At 39.6% G+C, this 18,542-nt stretch overlaps 1 long non-coding RNA gene across 2 annotated transcripts; it reads right to left on the bottom strand.

The window, feature by feature from the left end:
• LOC110394929 lies at positions 255-6,027 on the bottom strand. 2 transcript variants are annotated; one of them, XR_002436033.1, is made up of 3 exons: positions 5,696-6,027; positions 4,813-5,577; positions 255-3,471 (listed from the first exon to the last, which is right to left on the bottom strand). It is a non-coding gene; the product is annotated as an uncharacterized LOC110394929 (long non-coding RNA). The 2 variants fall into 2 exon arrangements; XR_002436034.1 differs by having other exon boundaries at positions 255-5,253; positions 5,441-5,577.

The following is an 18,542-nucleotide window of genomic DNA, read 5'->3' as shown; positions in this document are numbered from 1 at the left end:
CCTCCTTGATCTGAGTGTGCTTTGAGAAAGGTATTTCTTTGTTTGCTGGCTAAATGCTCATTGATTGCAAGAAGGAAAAGTGATGCCATAAGAATACTTCAAGCAAACATTTAAAGGAGACCACAGTCAAGAACTTAAGTGTACTATGTATATTCATTGTATTGCTGTGGTGACTGCTCTGAAAACAGTAAAAAAGGGAATTCAGATACAACAATGCATTTTAAAATGTAAAACATTTTGTTTATTTTGGGGGGTTCTTTACCTTGTTAGATAAGTAATCATGTCAATAGAATATTTCTATTTTGGAGAATCCATTTCTTTTTCTTATAATCTTTTTTTAGTCTATGCCATTAATTCACCAGTCTGACAAAACAGTAAATTCCACAACTTCGTGCATTTCAACAGCTCTTGGCTTTGCAATTAAGTACAGCACAGATGTACATTTCATTTCTTTCCTAACAAATGTGGTGACCTTTTTTAATACATGGATGCATATCAAGCCCTGTGCACAGTCCAAAAATGAGTTCAGTAGAAGGTCCTTCACTTTCACACAGTCCTGTTGCAATTGTTTTGCCCTCACATGGCTGGAGGCCTTGTAGGAAGACGTCAGTGTTGCTACCAAGGAAGGTTTCCAACTGGGGCAAATCTGTTCTTGCTTTTTTAGGAATACGAATCAAGGAAGTGCCCTTTGGGTTATGAGTCCCGTCTTTGCTATTGCAAAGAATCACATTGTATGTCTCTCCTGAAATCTTTTCCAAAGTTCTTAGGTCAAGATCAAGCATAAGTTCCTTGTATTCTCCTTGATATAATATTTCTCTGAGTTTGTTTTGGTGGAGAAATGGTGAATAGAGATTATTATTATCACTTTTAAGAAGACTAATTAATGGCTCTTCCATTCTAGTTCTTCTCAGCTCATCAGAGAATGATAATGAGTCTTGGAGAAGAGTGACTGTAACAGAATTCCCTACAGAGACACACCACTTTGAAGAAAAGGAGAAGAGATGAAAATAACACAGAGATTTCACTTCACTTTTTGCCTCGAGCCTGACTGAAGGGTCATCTGTACCAAAGAAACAGAGAACATGTAGACTGCACAGAAACCAACCAGGCAGTTTCAAAGTCTCAGTTGCTTTCACTGGCACAACCTTGCCAGTGCAGGCCATAATCATGCAACGAATATTCCCAAGCTCAGGAAGATCCAGGAAATATAGGCGGGTTTTTCTATCTCTCTGATAAGCTCTGGCATTCTCCCCATTGCAGATGATTTCCTTGCAGACATATTAAAGGAAAAAGAAACTCTGCTGTTCTAACTCCAGCAAATGCACTGACACAGGATCTTCTCACTTGTTGGGATATCCTGTTGGTAGTAGTCATCATTCAAATGTTACTAAAGTCAGGTCACAGTCCAGTGAAAAACAATTACAAACATTTATTACAAGATAATTTACCCAGTGTCTTCAAACACTACAGCTGTGCACACATTCAAGCAGAGACTGATAATGTTTTTGGAGAAGATGAATGTCCTGGCAGAAAGACAGAGCACCAACTGTTTAGGCTTCTGAAGTCAACTATACATTACAGTCAATTCAGCCTTTAAGGCTACATTGTGGAATCATTCTTCTAGCAGAGTCATATTTTCCCCTCACAGGGAAAGTTAAAAAACAGCCCTTCAGTAGCAGCAGAGCTTCCCAATAAACCACTGTGACAATTTTTGACTGTGCTGCTCACTACAACACAGAATTAGTCCTCAGAACAAACTGTTCTGAGCAGACAGCATATTTGCTGGATTTATGACTTATTGGGACTGACTACTACAAGTCTCAGTGAAAACTCAGGAGTTGTTTTCTGCAGAGGACAAGGATGAAGGTGGATCAGGAAGTTTTATCCCCAGATTTGCCCCAACTGTTGAAGAATGAAAAGTCTAATTTCAGCCTTTATTTTCTGATAAAAATAATTAGTCTTTCCATGAAGTGATTCATTTTAGGTACACAGAGTGTTTACCTCTAGCTTATTCGGTGTATGGAGTTGGATAGAGGATCAGTAGGACTGGTTGTTTCAATCATCTTCCACAGTCTTTTCTTCTGTTGATATTATTTTTGGGGAGCACTGCTGTGCTAAATAGGAAAGAGTCTGCCTAAGTTTGTGGATGTATTTGTTTTCCTCTGGAAATACGGTTGAAGCTCTTAAAAACATTTATTTGGAAATAATACCCCCCTCTAGGGAACAGCAGAACAATCAAAACCTTTTCCATTCTCTCTTCCACCAAACACCACATTTAAGCTAGTTGCATTAACTTTAAAAAAAAAAAAATCAAGTTCCTTCCTGACTTAGGTAGAAACACATAAAACACTGGGAGCAAGATTTATTAGCTATTTACAGACTACTTTACATTCCATTTTCTCCTGGCACATCCAAGCAAAGTAATTGTGTTGGCATGTACATGCATGGCCTTGTTTGCAAAGGGTATGGCCACATATCCCCGTGCAGCTCGTTTGATCAGTTGGTTTATTGGCGCACCCTGGCTGTACATTTCCCCTTGTTGTACTAGAGATGACTGATGAAAAAAATCCCAGTATATCCCCAGAGCCTGAGTTCACCATTGTCCTGGGAAAGCAGTGTTTCAGGAACAACCCACAAAGTGAAGTGTTCAGAAACTTTTTTACTCCTATATTTAGACTGCTTAGATTTTTCCTTAATATCTTAAAAGCAAAAATCTGTGACAGAAAAAGATGTTGAAAATTTGAAACCATTTGTTATGATTTCCTCTTGCATTTGAAATATGTTGACATTTTCCAGAAACTTTCTGATCTTGCAGATCACTTTTCCCATGGAAAGCTGTTCTTTCGGAAAGTTTTTCATCAGTCCCAATAGTGGTAAGCTCAGCGTTCAGCTCACAGACAGCAGTATCTCCTTTGTATGTACTTTGATATTTATCCCTGTCTTTCTGCCTCTATATCTACCTTTGTCCATATGATAGGAATCATGAACAACTGGGTTAGTCACAGGCCTGGCAGTCAGGAAACCGAAGTTTTGTTTTTGTGAATGACTTGACATATAATTTTGGCTAGATCACACATTTTCCTTCAAACCACTGCAAGAGCTGTTTAGTTAGACTTCAAGCTGTTCAACACAAAGCCTTTCTTTTTCTGCTTGATAGTTTCTTGGACTACAGATTGGGAACACCATCTTGTTTTGGTCTCTCACTGTTATTGTCCTACAAATGATTATGTGCATTTTTACCAAGTTCTTTACACAGTTTTGCTCCTGGAAGCAACTTTCTCTAGACTTCTTCCACTTTAAGATACCATGATATTATTTTAAAGGCAGCTCAGGCTCTTTTCTTTTCCAGTTTTGGACTGTGAGTACATCAGGATGAAGAGTCTGTCTTGGTGTTTGTGGTGTACAGGCTTCTGATTCAGGTATTCCTGCTGTGTTACACAGTAGCTTTCTCATGCAGTAAGCGCTGGAGAACTATAGGTAAAGAGAGGGAGTGCTCAGAGACCAGAAGGACAAGAGGGGCATCCATGTTCACGGAGAATTCATAGGTTTTTGTCCCTCTTGTGACATTACTGCCAAATCTAAATTTTTTCAGCTCTAACCATAAGATCACAGAATCACAGAATCATAGAATGACTGAAGTTGAAAGTGACCATAAAGATCATCTAGTTCCAACCCCCATAGGCAGGGCTGCAACCTCTATCAACTTTTTCTGTAGCTATAAATCTGATTATTTGCTTCCACTCTGTGCATAGTAGGCACTTTCAGGTGCTTTATAGCCCCGTCTATACATCACTGGAAAGAATCCACGGCACCTAAGGAAGCCAGAGGTCTGCACTGCTGACTTCCAGGCAGCCTCAGACCACAGCAGGGGACTATATTACCTCTGGGAAATCACAAGCCATTTTAGTGTGAGTGATCTTCAGAGCCCCTCTCTGCCTCAATCTGCCTCAGCCTTGATTACGTGCCTTCCCCACAGCAGATAAAGTGGTTGGTGACATGAAGAAACAAGCAGGTCTACGAACAGTGGAAACACTACAGCATGGATTTGTGCCACACAGTAGTCTCCTTTAACATCTAACAGTGTGAGTGGGGAACCAAATCTTTCCCCACTGCTGGGATACTCACAGCATCGCTCCACTGGGCATAATCTGATGTCTAATGAAGAATTAACAGAACAGCTTGCTTCTCAGTTGGGTGCACACGTAAGCTGCATCTACACTACTAAATTAAACAATACTAGGGAATGTTTCCAAGCACTGGAACTTGATCAACTATGCTGTTAAATTGTGAGAATACTACCTGGCATGGTTCTGACCAGAGAAAACTAGCACTTTCTTAAATAGTTCCCAGGAACTACTTAGAAAAGGCCAAGGCCCATCAAAATAGGCACTTGGACATGGCCACCCTTCTTGGAAGGGTAAGAGAGTTTAATAGTATGGAAACTTTGTTTGGTGCCAATTGGCTTCAGGAGCACAGGACAGTACTAGGCATGTTAAGCTTGCTACTGTAGATGTAGCCATAGCCTATTTTTGCTCCACCCAAATTCTGATTTTCATAACAGTTGTGGGAATAAAATGTCTTTGAAATGACCCTACTTTTTTTTTATGTTGAATTGAACTGGCTGACAGAAAGATGTACACCCATATCCGTAAGCACCTACCTACGCACACACCCATACGCACACATAGAACATGACCATACATATACACCTATACATACACATACTTAAACACGTATATCCAAATAGATAATTGGAACATGTAAATATCATTTCTTCATTATAGTGTCTTGCAAAAATTTACAAAATCTTACCTCAGCTCCCTCAATATATATGTTTCAGGAGAATTTCCCATCATAATGATGACATTGATAGCTCTTCAGGAAGTTCTGGCCATTTCTTAAAGTAGATGAGGTTTATTTCCTAGGATTGGTTGTACATTTCTATTTAACAAATTCTTAAATCATCACAGACATTGCTGGAACGCACACTGAAACATTTGGTCTCTTGACTGTTGGTAGGATGCTGGATTCTTGTCCAGCTTGGAGCTGGACAGGTCATTGCCATGAGGCCTTCTGGTCTGACCATCTATGTCACAGACCCCAGTGGATCTGAGTTACCCGTCAAGTGACTCACCAGCAGCCAGGAGGAGCCCGGGAGATGTCACATGCCTCATTTAGGCTGTGCAAGTTCATACAGGGCTGTAAATAACAGGTGAAGATTTGCAGACCCCAAATCATATATGGATGCCATGCCTGTAGAAAATGCAGAAACTTAACTTCCATGAGAGAACTTCAAAGAGATATGTGAGATAAAACATTTGGAAGTCTGTCAATCCATTTGCTGTGACAAGAACTTTCTCTCTGTACATGGTATCAGGAATTATTCTGAGAGCACTATATTGTACTGATTCAATAAAGGTTAACATTTTTACAAACTCACACTTGATTATTTAGGCTCACTGATGTCCACAAATCTGTCAGACTCCTCAGTCAACTTGTGTCCTTCCAGTCACTCCACAAAACCCAGGTCTGTCTGTGGCTTATAGGATTTCCTCAGAGTCGGCGCTGAAGATAATCCTGAATCAAAACGGAAAGAAAGATTTGGAAGGAAAGATCGGAAGGAAAGATTGCTCAGACTCATCAGGCTGAAGGATTTTGTTCCTTAGCCCTTTTGGTAAAAGCAAGGAGTAATAACCTGCAGAGCAAGGAGAATACGAGTTTCCCTAGTCACTGTTTTTGTAAATGAATCAAGTTTTTTAAGGCAAGTTAATGATAACCTTTCCTCTACAGCACTCAGCCCTGAAGACACCAAGTTGGAACAGATGGGCAATGTGCTGGTATTTAGCAATATGTTCAGAGAAAAAGCTGCACCCAGAAATTAAAATCAGGCTTTAGGTGCCAAATAGCAGAGAAGGGTAATTTTTTTTTCTTTTGCAAGCATATGTTCTCGTAAGCAAGCAGAAGAATTCCTGCAGCAGCCTGGAGGGGAGAAACGCCGGCTGTCAGGCAGTTCCTCTGACATGCAGAAGCCAGTGCTCTCCCACGTGAGCAGCACTGTGAACTCCCAAAGGCCTGCAGCTCCCGTGATGTTTTGCATATCTGTTACCGCTGAACTGCAGCTCCAAACTCTGGCTGAAACATCTGTACCCTGCCCACACAAGAAGAATTATGAAGTAATCTGGAAAGAGGCAAATCTAGATGGTTTGCTCTGTTTTGCTTCATTACAAGGAGACCTGAAAGTCACCTCACTCCATTTCCTTCATTGTAAAAAGCCTTGTGTTGTGCTTATTTGTTTTCCTTTATCTATGGTATGAGGTCTTACTTTTACAGTGGATGGTTAATTCTGAGCTGTTAGTTGACTGTTTCGCAGAATTCTGTTTTCCCAGTCCTTAGTCAGGTGTCTGAATTAAATATCCTTTTATGTGCATTAATAAACCCTGGGACAGATCTTTATTATTTGTTCTTTCGTTGCTGAATCTTTTATGAACCACTGTGTAGACAAGTTTATAATCTTTGTTAGCCAGACAAGATATGTAAAATAAAACAAAGCAGATATGTTTTAAGAGAACACATTCACTCATTTTCATATGTAGGCCTTTGTAAGGAAGCAGAATACAAGTGCAAAATACTTTTGCATGTTCAAAGGTCACTATTTTTAAAAGCTGATTAAAAAAATGATTGGAAAAAGAACCAGTTGAGATAAAAATGAAAAACTGGATTTCAAGCAACTACATGAACTTCATATGATCTAGATTAATACAAGTAGTTTCTGCAAAAGGAAAGAATGACAGGTACATCTGAACATATTGGCTAAAGAGTGGATAAAGGAACAGTGGTAGCTGCCATTCATTAGACTTTCTAAAGGTTTCATGGAGGAATCTTTGCAGAAGACATTATAAAGTATCGAAATAGTCATGTATGAGATGAATTTGGAACTTCCATGAATTTGGAATTGTCAGAAAGTGGGAAACAGGAATAAAGACTATTTTTTTTTTCCAATACGGCATAAAGTTAAACACTAGGTAGCCTAAAACTCAACACTACACTCACAATATTTGTTATGTGTATTGGTAACTTGGGAGAAGCTGGTAGAAATCAGTGAAGTAGCAAAGCTGGAAGATTATGCAAGTATTTACATAAGTTTTGCTACTTGTTGACACCAAACTGCTATGTAGGGATGTAACAAAACTAAGTGAATGGTCATTATGATGGCTGAAGTGTTTCTGTGTTCTGGCAAATGTAAAGTTAATATACTATGGAAGAAATAATTTCAACAGTATGATTTGAGGTTCTTACACATTCAGATTTTTATGACCTTAGGTTCTAGAACTGATTGTCAAAATGGATGCAGAATCTCTTAGTTTGAAGGTATTTAAGATCATATACAGAAAACATTTCCCTAACATTACTTGATCCCAGTTCAAAGGTTTGGGAGGGACTAAGTGATCTGCCTAGGTCCCTTCCTACTAAAATATGTATGCAGTTCAATGTAAATATTTGCTGTATAAATAGCATCATTCAGAAGAGCAATTCAGTATACTAAAGATTTATTTATATTTAAATACACATATGCATATTTATACATTTACATGGAAAGACGCACAGGCACGCAGCCTAACACACTACTGCACTGTTTCAGCCAGCCCTTGTTGCTCACATACATGGGAAATTTCTCCAGGAGATCTACCATTTCCAGGAAGTGTAACCAGCAAGTATCCCAACCTGCTGAAAAACATAACTTATACTGATCCTCATTTCTGGCCAAAATGGGTTCTACAATGGCAGAGAAGAAGGTGAAGGGTGAAGAAACAACTGGTTTATTTTAGCCTCCCATTGCTGTTAGGGATTTTCAGAGAAGGAAAATTCCCAAATAGTAATGGCCTGCAGGAGAATGCACTTTTAATGTTATAAATAACACAAAATTTACACAGTTGTCCCTCAGGGTCTAGTCTAGACCTTTCTTCGTCCTACAGGTAGGGATCAAGTTGTTAAATCTCTACCTTTAGCCACAATTTTGCATATTATATACATGATATACATATTCACATGCTCGTATTTGTAAAGATTTCTGTTCCAGCTACATTAGAAGTGTCAATAAGCTAAAAGGGACATAGTTCTTGCATGACTTCAGAAAGCAAGACAAGCAAACCCTAATGTATGAACAGAAATCATAGAATTATAGAATGGTTTGGGTTGGAAGAGACCTTAAAGACTATCTAGTTCTAATCTTCCTGCCATGGGCAAGGAGACTTTCCTTACTCAAAGCCCCAACCAGCCTGGCCTGAAACAGTTCCAGAGATGGGGCATCCACAACTTCTCTGGGCAATTGTTGCAGTGCCTCACCACTCTCTGAATAAAATTTTCTTTCCAATATCTAAATTCCTATTATCAAAATGTCCCTCTTTTGGCTTAAAATCATTACCACTTGTCCTATCACTACAATGTCTGATAAAGAATCTCAAGCCATCTTTCTTGTTAGGCTCCCCTTAAATACTGTAAGGCCACTATAAAGTTTCTCAGAGCTTTCTCCAAGATGAATCACACCACCTCTGTCAGCCTCTTTTCATAAAAGAAGATTTGCTCCAGCCTTCTGATCATCCTCATGGCCCTGCTCTGGACTCACTCTAATGGGTTCATGTCCTACATTATGATTATTTATATTTTCAAGTTTTATTAAGAAATAAACCATCTCACCAGTTGCAATTAGTTGTATGGGTCAGCTTTTCTACTTCTGGCAACTCTGGCGTCGCTCTGCCATCAGTGGAGCTGTGCCAGTGTGTATCAGCTAAATAGTTGGCTTTTAGAAGTGAATTTGTATTTCTACCTTTTCTTCAAGCTGTTAGGAAAAGAATTTATCCTAGAAATTGTTGTTTCTGGAGTGAGTATATTTCTATATTCCATTTTCTGTCTCCACAAGTTACAAGCATTTTTTTCTTTGTAAGGAGGAAGCTTTAGGCTTTTACAGAAACCTCATTACTAAGTTACTAAGTATGTGAAACCTCTTTCCTAAGGCAGCACTGAGTTTGCAAAAACATAAATGTCCTCCATTAGCTAAGGAAAAAAAAAAAAGGTTAATAAAACATAAAGGACATTGAGCAAGACTTCCATAGCTTTATTTAAATTCTTGAAATGCTCCATCTGATTTTGAATCATGGTAGGAAGATATCAAAAGTATTTTGCTGCCTTCAGTGTGATTTGTTGTTTTGATGGATACCTCTGCTATGAAGTCTAATGTATACTGTGGGTTCTTATTGTAGATTGCACTGGCAGTGGACTGGAGTGGTAACGTTAGACGGCATGCAAGTACAGCATTCTGGCTCACAGCCACTTGCAGCATACAAAATTATGTCAGACAGCAAGGCTGATTCTGCACTAGCTTGAGGATCCTATTCCCCAATCTCTTCATAAGGGTAAGTCACTAGCTGTTCACTGTTTTTGACTTGTGGAACAAATACTGAAGTCCTAATGAAAAAAAACACCACATCATAATTCTTACTTACTGGCACCATGCCCTCTGTTCTATTTTCTTCCCAGTGTTTTTGTTTCTTATCTTTTGCAGCTACCAAACAGTTCAAGAATACTGGAGCATGCTCAGAGCAGCTTTCAAAGGTGAGTGGGTGCAGAAATATCTCCCACAGAAATCACGGGCTTGGAAGGGTGAGGACTTCAGCATAGATTTATGGCTTTGAAAAAGCACAGAATAATCTGGTTTTCATGGTGTATAACCCTACCCTTAAATTCAGAACCCAAGGGTGTTTTCTGGCCATTGAAACTTTATTGTTGTTACTGTTAAATTGTTAGAATGGCTCCTGGCATGATTCAGCCCAAACCTGCCAGCTCCCAGATAGGTCCTACCTAAAACTTGGATGTTAACACAGGCCTGTGTTACACCCTACCCTTAAATTCAGATGCCAAGGGTGCCAATCCTAACCGACTGTATGTAGCCGCTATAAGAAGATAATTTAACAGTTTGGATATACACTCCATGATGCCAGAAGGGCTCAGTGCCCAAGAATGGTCCGAGATTTATTGGTGGAATGCAGAGACTTGAGTCCAATCAACATGATTATTCAATACCTTTGCTTCACTGATTATTTCCCACTGAACTTAATTAACTTTCAGTGTGGGTCACCCAGATGCACATCTATCCAGACAAACCATAAACCTCCAGAAATTGCGTAGTACCCTTTCTCAGCAGCATGCCTTCATAGCCTCTCCCAGTTCCTTACTCAGAACTTCCTTCTGAAACAGTGGGCAGAGGCTGAGAGCAAAAGAGGGTTGCCAAGCAGGTCAGTTACAATGTGACATTGCACTGCCTCCTCTCTGTTTCCACAGGGGGACTTTAATCCTGGTTCAGGGCAACTCCACTCCATGCTTCTAATTTCATTTTTCCCTTCTGCTTAGAAATGAGAACTCCTTAATGACTGCTTACATGTGGACTGTTTTATTCACAGTATTCTTGCTCATCTTCAGAAAAAAACCTGTAGGATATTTGATTAAACCTTTGTTTATTTGGACAGAAAAGTAATTACATGAGGCACATTTGTCAGATGATGTAAATGAAGTTCACTTGAGGAGTATCTTCACAGACCTGTACGCTGTCATTTTGGCTCTTACACAGCTTAAGGACAAAATCACAAAATAAGTGCTTATAACATTTCTGAATGTGAAAGCTCAGGTTGCTGATCTGACAGTACAACTCCGGTTCCAAATCACATCTGTTTACTTACTGTGCTCCAGCCCTGAACTGAGACAGGACAGTCTGGAAAATACTTTGTGAAACTCCAAATGTGTTAGATTTACTGTGTTCTGCCAGAAAGCTGACAGGACAAGTTAAAGATAAAGAATGATAACTTAACACAGACATCGTTGCTGTCCTTGAAGAGATGCCTGCCAAACTATTTCTACTGAAAAACAGTCACAATATATAACACATTGATTCTCTGTGGTGCAAAAGAGCCTGCATGGCAAATGCTAATGAATGGAGTATCACAACATGCACGAGAGGTGGGGAAGTTGGAAAGGTGATTCCAGGTGAGGAATTGCCAGCCAGAATTTATCCCCAAAGTGGAAGTGTAGGGCTAACTCCCAATTTCTACCTCTAGACATTCCCTATTCAGCTGAATAACTTGAGGAAGATTTTGTCTTCACCACATATTTTATGAGATCAGAGGAGGCATCCAATTCATCTGGTAAAATTAGCTGTAAGGAATTCTGCAAAGGCTTTTCCAAAGCATACTAGATAGCCCTCACCTTCCCATTTGTTTCTCTAAATGGACATTTTTAATTGAAAAACACTGATTTGTAAGTGGTGTAATGATTTACAGGGGAAAAAACACTTCATATAAATGTCATTGAGAAGAGTTTTGAGGTTCATCATGAAGTTTCAAGCAGGGGTTAAATGAAGAAAGAGGACAGACTTCTATCTCTGTTAGTTAAGGAAATCTAAATTTGTGACTGGGCTTTCAGCCCAGGTTTCCTATTTAACGGCTATCTGAAGGAACATCTATTGCTTGGGCTTCTTCTGTTCCATGCATTTCTCTTCCATTCCATTTCTCTTGCACTCTTTTGCATAATCATTGCAGAGGTCTCATTCTCACCCCACATCTAAAAACAAAGGCTAAGAAGATAAAAAAATGTCTAAGAATGTTCCAAAGATAGAGTTGTTTTACCACCTCTACTGCCTTGACCACATGAAAGGCTTTGACTTCGTTTCTGCCTCCCAGCTAGCAGACCTCTTGATGTAAGAAGGAATGCTTTATATTTTCTTCTTCAAAAGATCTTATGCAAAGGCATAAGGGATACAAATAAAAAGCAGGGTACTTCCTACATGCAGTGAAATTGCTGTACTTCAGATTCACAGCAGTATGAATACATACTCCAATTCATTCTCCTACTGTTTCTTATCTTTCTTTTAGATTGCCTGGTATTCTTAAGCCATTTTCATTTTCTCCAGACATCTCTTCTCTTGGTGGTTTCACAGGTCCCATCAGCTTGTATTTGCGAATTAGCTACTACATAGTGAGATGTGCTAATGGAAAATGGGTTAAGAGTGTCGTCCCCCTCCTTGTATCAGATGTCACAGAAGCAGCTGGTGTGTGTACAGGAAGATGCACCAGTCATAAAAGACTTCTTATAATTTATTTCTCCAGACAACCAGAGAATCACAGTTTTCAAATAAAAATCACATTAGTCCTGAAATTATCATATACCTTTGCATTTTTTATGATCTGCTAATTCATATGATATAGTCTAAACTCTTGCTAGCTAAATTGGTAATTTCACATTCCGTAATATTTCTCAGCACATCATTTAATAAATTAACCACAGGTTATGTTGTCAGTGAAATTCTTATTTCCAAAAGACTTTCAGAGCTGATTTAAAAACTACAGTCAAGCACTGACAGGAATTTATAGATTTTAAATAGCATCACACAGACTTGACAGGAGAGCCAGAACAAGTGATCTTTCAGGAGAACAGAGGTGAAGTTCAGGAAGGTGAGACAGAAGCAGCTGTATGAGTCCCAGTGAGTCCAAACAACAAAGGATCTCTTGGTTCTCACTGCACTTCAACGTGGCTTCTGCTCTGCTGTGTTATACCCACATTTTAGCTCATCTTATGGATACTCCTGGGATCCAGGGAAATGTTTCATCACATTACAAGAAGAAGTGCATCTTGTTCATTCCAATTTTATATGAACTGCATGTAACATCTGCAGCTGTTGGACTCATCTTTGAATGATGGAAAGGGAGACCTTGAAGAAGGCAGGAACCACTAGGAGAATGATCTTCAGGAGTTCTGTTATCATTTAGGTTTCTACAAAGAGAAATATTTCCTTTCCTTACTCTCTGCATTGTTATCCTTATAGCCTGCCCTTGTTGTATTTAATCAAAGTGTTTCAAAATCACTTCTCACTGAAGGTAATTTTATTTTATCTTCTGTAAAAAACTGTTTCCCTCCTTTGGTAGAAAAGAGCTGATAGAAACACAGATGAGCTTAGAGTAGATGCTCTTCTTTTTGATGGTCAAAATGAAGTGAAATCAATCCTCATCTTAGTGTCTAAATCCAAGTTTCTGTCTGTTTCCTCTTCTTTACAGGGTTTGCCTCCTGAGCCATTAAAAGGCAATTTAATTAATGATGCTCATTGTTAGTGCTTAATCTACTACTACAGAAGGAGAAAATTTGTGCCAGAATTGAAGGATAAATAAGTTTATATAAAGCTTTTATATGTTGTTGATTTTATTTAGCAACTGATGGGTCTGGGCTTAGTGCAGATGGTACAAAATATGAATTGTCTCTGAGACTGTAAAGCTTATGTATACATGTTTGCATCCCTTTAGGTTGGACAGCAGCATGTAGGTGACCTTTCCCTGCTCTTTAGTTTTGGAATGTAACTTGATAAGAGACAGAGTTCCTGCCACATTTACTCATTCTGTGTTAGTGTAAGTTATTAATCAATGTACAATTGATTTTGGACAATGATGGGAAAAAGTGAAATAAAAGACTCTATCATCCAAGAATCTAATATTTGGGAATCTTCCACCACGGAGGAGTTTTGAGCGTATCTGTCAGACACATGGTGACACTGCACATTAAATGCTGATGCTTTCTCATTTCAGCTCCTATCCTCTATAGCGACTGCAGACTGGGAAGTACAGGGGATGGATGTCTAGTTAGAAGTTCCCAGGCTCTGTCACTCCACAAAGACCTCTCACCAGGCACTTGATAAATAGCTCTGGAAGGAGGCAGAACAGAGAAGTTTCTGTTTCAAGCTTCATACACCTCTATAACCACAAGTACCTCTAAATTTTCTCAGTGTCTCTCTTATTGACTGTTGTCACTTGGGATAATGGCAAGTCTGCCTGTTCTTGATTTCTTGAGGAATGCATGCCTGTAGTCATTGGAGATCTATCACACATGTTCACAGAAATCACGCTGTGTATGTTCTCAGCAAGTTTGAGTACTCAAGCTCCAAGACAGCATTCTGCATACGTTCTGACTATTAAGATAAAAAGCAAGATTACAAATTGGATGCGAAAGTAGAAGGGCAGGAAGGTGTGCAAGATCAGGGGATTACAAATTCTGAAAACAGTTGCAGGAGTCCTCCAAGTTATTTGCCAGGATTCCGGCAGTATGTATGTTGGCTAGGGTTTGATCTAATGCGCACTAATATCAGTAACTGTCTATCCAAATACTTGAATCAGATTGCTTCGGAGCAGCATGTAAGATAAAAAAACCTTGTGCTAAGTAACATACACTCTTAGAGCACAACTCTGCAAAGCAGTAGTTTTGTGAGTAGAGCAACAGAGATTGTTCCCTTGGGCCATAAACATGGCATAAATGGACAACAGACTGGTAGCAGACGTATAAACCCGTATGAAGCCACTATGGGTTTGATATTTCATTGGATCCTCTCCTGCTAACTGCATTAGTAAGCATCTTAGGATGTTGGAATATGCATTTTTGAGAGGCGGAACTGTTTTCTTTCAAGCATTCTGCCTGTCTGTCTCTTTTCTAGCCCAGCCAGCAGCGCAAACAGAATGAGATAAGTATACTGAATAAATGTGTTCCTCATCGGTTTCACAAGCTTTAAGTAGATGGATGCAGTAAATATGCTTTAATTGCATATTGTGTTTCAATTATTGCTGTAAAGCCATTTAGAGCAGATATAGTATTGCTGTGCTGAAAGCCTCCAATCTGTGTTTGCCCAATGGCAGTGGCAGCCAACTGTATTTCATTAACTACTAACACTCAGCACATTTGCTCACTGTTTTGACTGTGCTGTTTGTTCTTGTCTTGGCTGCTTGCTTGCTATGATTATGGGATCAAATTGGAAAGTAGATCCAAACTTCACAGCTGTATCCTTTGCTACTGAAGGTAGTGCAGCAAATAACATCACTAGGGTATCTGCTAGGAAAATGTGATGCCTTTGGGATCACTCCCAGGTGTTCAGGGAAACTAATGAGGGGAAGGGATGCCTTTGCCCACTGAATGGTTCACATGGCTCTTTTTGCAGTTTCTAAGCCAGACACGTAAATGCAAACCAAACGATAAAGCTGCATTGTCAACCACAATCAGGAAGGATCTTTGCACCACGCTATGAGGATGAGGAAAAGCAGGAGGAAAAAAATGGGTAATTGTCACTTTCAGGTGCCCCATTTGATGTTGCATATCAGTATTCTTGTCAATTCCATATACTGACCCACTTACTGAGTTTGAATTGATGGGACAAAAAGGAATCGAGGCAGTACTACCTTCACTTCTACTTTGAAACACTCAGGGCACAGTAGAATCAGTATTTCTGCTCAAATACTTAAACTCAGACATAGTCTTGGAACCCCAAAAGGTCTTCTTCGAGTGCCTGCCATGACAACATAGTAATTTCCATGCATAGCATGGAGGATGCCTCTGCTTCTGTGCCACCTCTCACCCAAGCTGACACCATCCAGTGGGTCTACACCATGGTCAGCTGGGAGACCTGTCTAGAGAGGCAGTGGAGTCAGAATGGCTCTCCATCACACATAACTTTTCACAGCCTTTCTCAAGCTCTAAGACATGGCTTTACATCTAAAAAATGTGTGTACAAGTGGCTCAATTATATATAAACCAGATGGCTCATATTTTTATAGTCTAAAATTATACCACTCCCCAGAAGAGTCTGAGAAATGGAAAGAAATAGATTATGAGGAGCTGTACTGGTAATTCATTTGTCACTAAAAATAAAATAGAAATTAGAGACCAGAATTTCTATTACATTTGAAATAAAATAGAGAATTTTTGCCAAAGTTTTCACTGAAGATTTGTTATTTTCTTGTCATTTCTGTGACTCGATTGAATTTCCAGAGCATCACTGTTGCAATTTTTTATTGAAGATGTGCCAACTAGCTGTACAGTCATGGGGACAGCAGGGAATTCTGAGCATTCACCAGCAGCCTGGAGTCTAAACACTCCTGTTTTCTGTGTTCATTTGCCTGAAAAATTCAAAGCAGACACAGTCTGTCTGATTTTCCCAAACAGGCCTCTCTATATGAGAACCAGAAAGAAAAATGAACCCCAAGCAGGGACCAGACCTTGTCTGGAGAACTTTCATATGCCTCCAGATTAGAGGCTTGTTTATCTGGGTGGTTTGGGGTGGTGTTTTTTTTTTTTGAGGGGTGGGGCTTTGGAACAGCTGTCTGATGTGGAACTTGCCTCCCCTGTAGCAGCAATCATGCCATGATTCGGAATAAAACCAAACAAAAGCAAATAAGTAAGGAGAGAATGGAAATTTCTTGGAAACCAGGGTAAGGAAGGAGTAAGAGGAGGGTAGGGGGAATTAAGCTAAAAGCTATGTAAATTGATTTGCATGGTCTATGATTTAGTTCAACATATTTGCTGGTTCCACAGATCTCCACTAACTGATAGCTCTGATATTATGGCTGGCTTTCAATATTGCTTTTAAGGTATTTATTCAGAGAAGCTAGATCCTTCTGTCTTCACTCAAGTTTTTATTCCACTATTCCTCTCAGAGAGCGATCTCCTTTAGCTCCAATTTTTTTTAACAGCATTACACTGGATTAAGAGTCCAACCAAATTCAGAATTTGGAGATCATATGTTTGCAAATATCCAGCCATGAAAACAGAGAAAAATAAAACCTATCCCCATCTATGCTTCCAAAAATGAGAAGATGTGAAAAACTGAGACATCGGATACCAACAGACACTGAGTGCTGCAGACCACCTTCAAAAAGTCAATTTACGCTTCTCTTTCTCCCAGAAAGAAAGTGGAATACCAGACCTTGCAGTAATATTGTCCCCATTTGAATCAGGTTTACTAGAACATCGTCTCTGAGGGGAGCACAAGAAAACGGGAATAGGGATGAACACAATTGGCTCAGTTCTCTCCAGTTGACAGGCAGGGAGGGAAGCTGAAGGTGAACTACAATGATGAGCTCTTCTTCTTCATCCCTGCAGTAAAGAGAAAATGTTTCTATATGGATGGTTCTGAGGGATTTGAAAAATAACATTTGAGATCACACAGGTGACAGGACTTTTCGCACTTCCTTCAAAATGGGTAGGATTTAATTCTGTAAAGCACTTTGAGGCATGTGAGAAGTATGCAAAGTTATTAATAATGATAATAATGCTGGACTTATGTAAATTTTAACCTTTCAGGCAGCACCTTTTCAAACCTTTTTTCTTCTTCTACAAAGTGACCTCTTTGGAAATTTTTTAATGAAATAAGCATATGTCACAGTTAAAATAGGTTGTTTTAGAGTTTTGGATTAATCCATTGTTCCTGGAGTGAGAGTTATGGACCAAATTCTGTAGTCCATGTATGGACAAAATTCCCATAGACCCAGACAGCCTTGGGGTAAAAAACTGAACAGTGCTAGTCAGTGTTTGTTATAGCACAAAAGAGGAGTTCGCTCAATGACTATGACCACTGCTATTCATTTTTTGTGACTATTTGCTGAGGTGAGGTTTCATTCAGAGAAATATCCATAGAAAGAGAAAGCATGAAGGATATTTGGAAATGTGTGTGTGTGTGCCTATACTATTCACACTAGAGGCTTTCACATGGGTACCTTGATGGTATAGGGTAGACAAGACCAAAACCTGAGGAACGCCGGCAGTGATATAGGGCTTACATGCCTCAGACACTAACTGCTGGAGGTAAAGAGTGGGAGTTAGGAAAACTTTCCAGATTCATGAATCCATGTTGCAAAGAGACATAGGTACTTTCCAGTCTTCCATTCCTCTTCCAAAGGTTGGTTCCCATGGGAAGGGAGGCAAGCAAACTGGAAGGGGCACACAGCACATCTGCGAATTTCCCACCTGAGAAACAAAGCCCATCATTAGTTCCTGTTACTACACATCACATGCCTTTAACTAATCCATGCTCTGTCTTCCCCAATTGAATGTTTTTAGCAGCAGTAAAGCCGAACAACTTCCACGGAATCTCTAGAGTGAAACATGTTACTGCAAACTTTTCATTGGAAGCACATATTCATAAAAGTTAGAAGGATCATTGTCAAAAAGTACTCTGTGCTAAAAAAATATTTCACTGTTTTTCCAACTGATGAGCCTTTAACTACCTCTGCTATTAGGAAAATGGATGCTAACTCTCTGAGATTTCCCTCTCAGGATTCCCTTGTGGATTTGTTTTTATTTCAGCCACAGAGGAGTGTTTCATCCCCACAGCCTCTACAGAAATGTAGTGACTAAGCATAAACCTGGCAGACTTCCCAGGAATCATCAGGAGTAAATCCTATGCAGAGCAGTTGTGCTCTTACCAGTGCTCTGAGCCCAAAAGTCTGGTGCTCTGCGCCTGCAGCACTGCAGGGAAGGGGGATGCTCTCTGTGTCCAGGAGAGAGCATGGGGGCATGCGTAAAGTTGTCACCTTAACAAAACATTGTTCTCCCAGTAGTTTCTGCATAGAATCACAGAACGTCAGGGATTGGAAGGGACCTGAAAAGATCATCTAGTCCAATCCCCCTGCTGGAACAGAAACACCTAGGTTAGGTCACACAGGAACGTGTCCAGATGGGTTTTTAATGTC

The sequence above is a fragment of the Numida meleagris genome, chromosome 2 (assembly GCF_002078875.1).
Source record: "Numida meleagris isolate 19003 breed g44 Domestic line chromosome 2, NumMel1.0, whole genome shotgun sequence".
Lineage (NCBI taxonomy): Eukaryota > Metazoa > Chordata > Aves > Galliformes > Numididae > Numida > Numida meleagris.
This window is presented reverse-complemented; position numbering and strand designations above follow the sequence as displayed.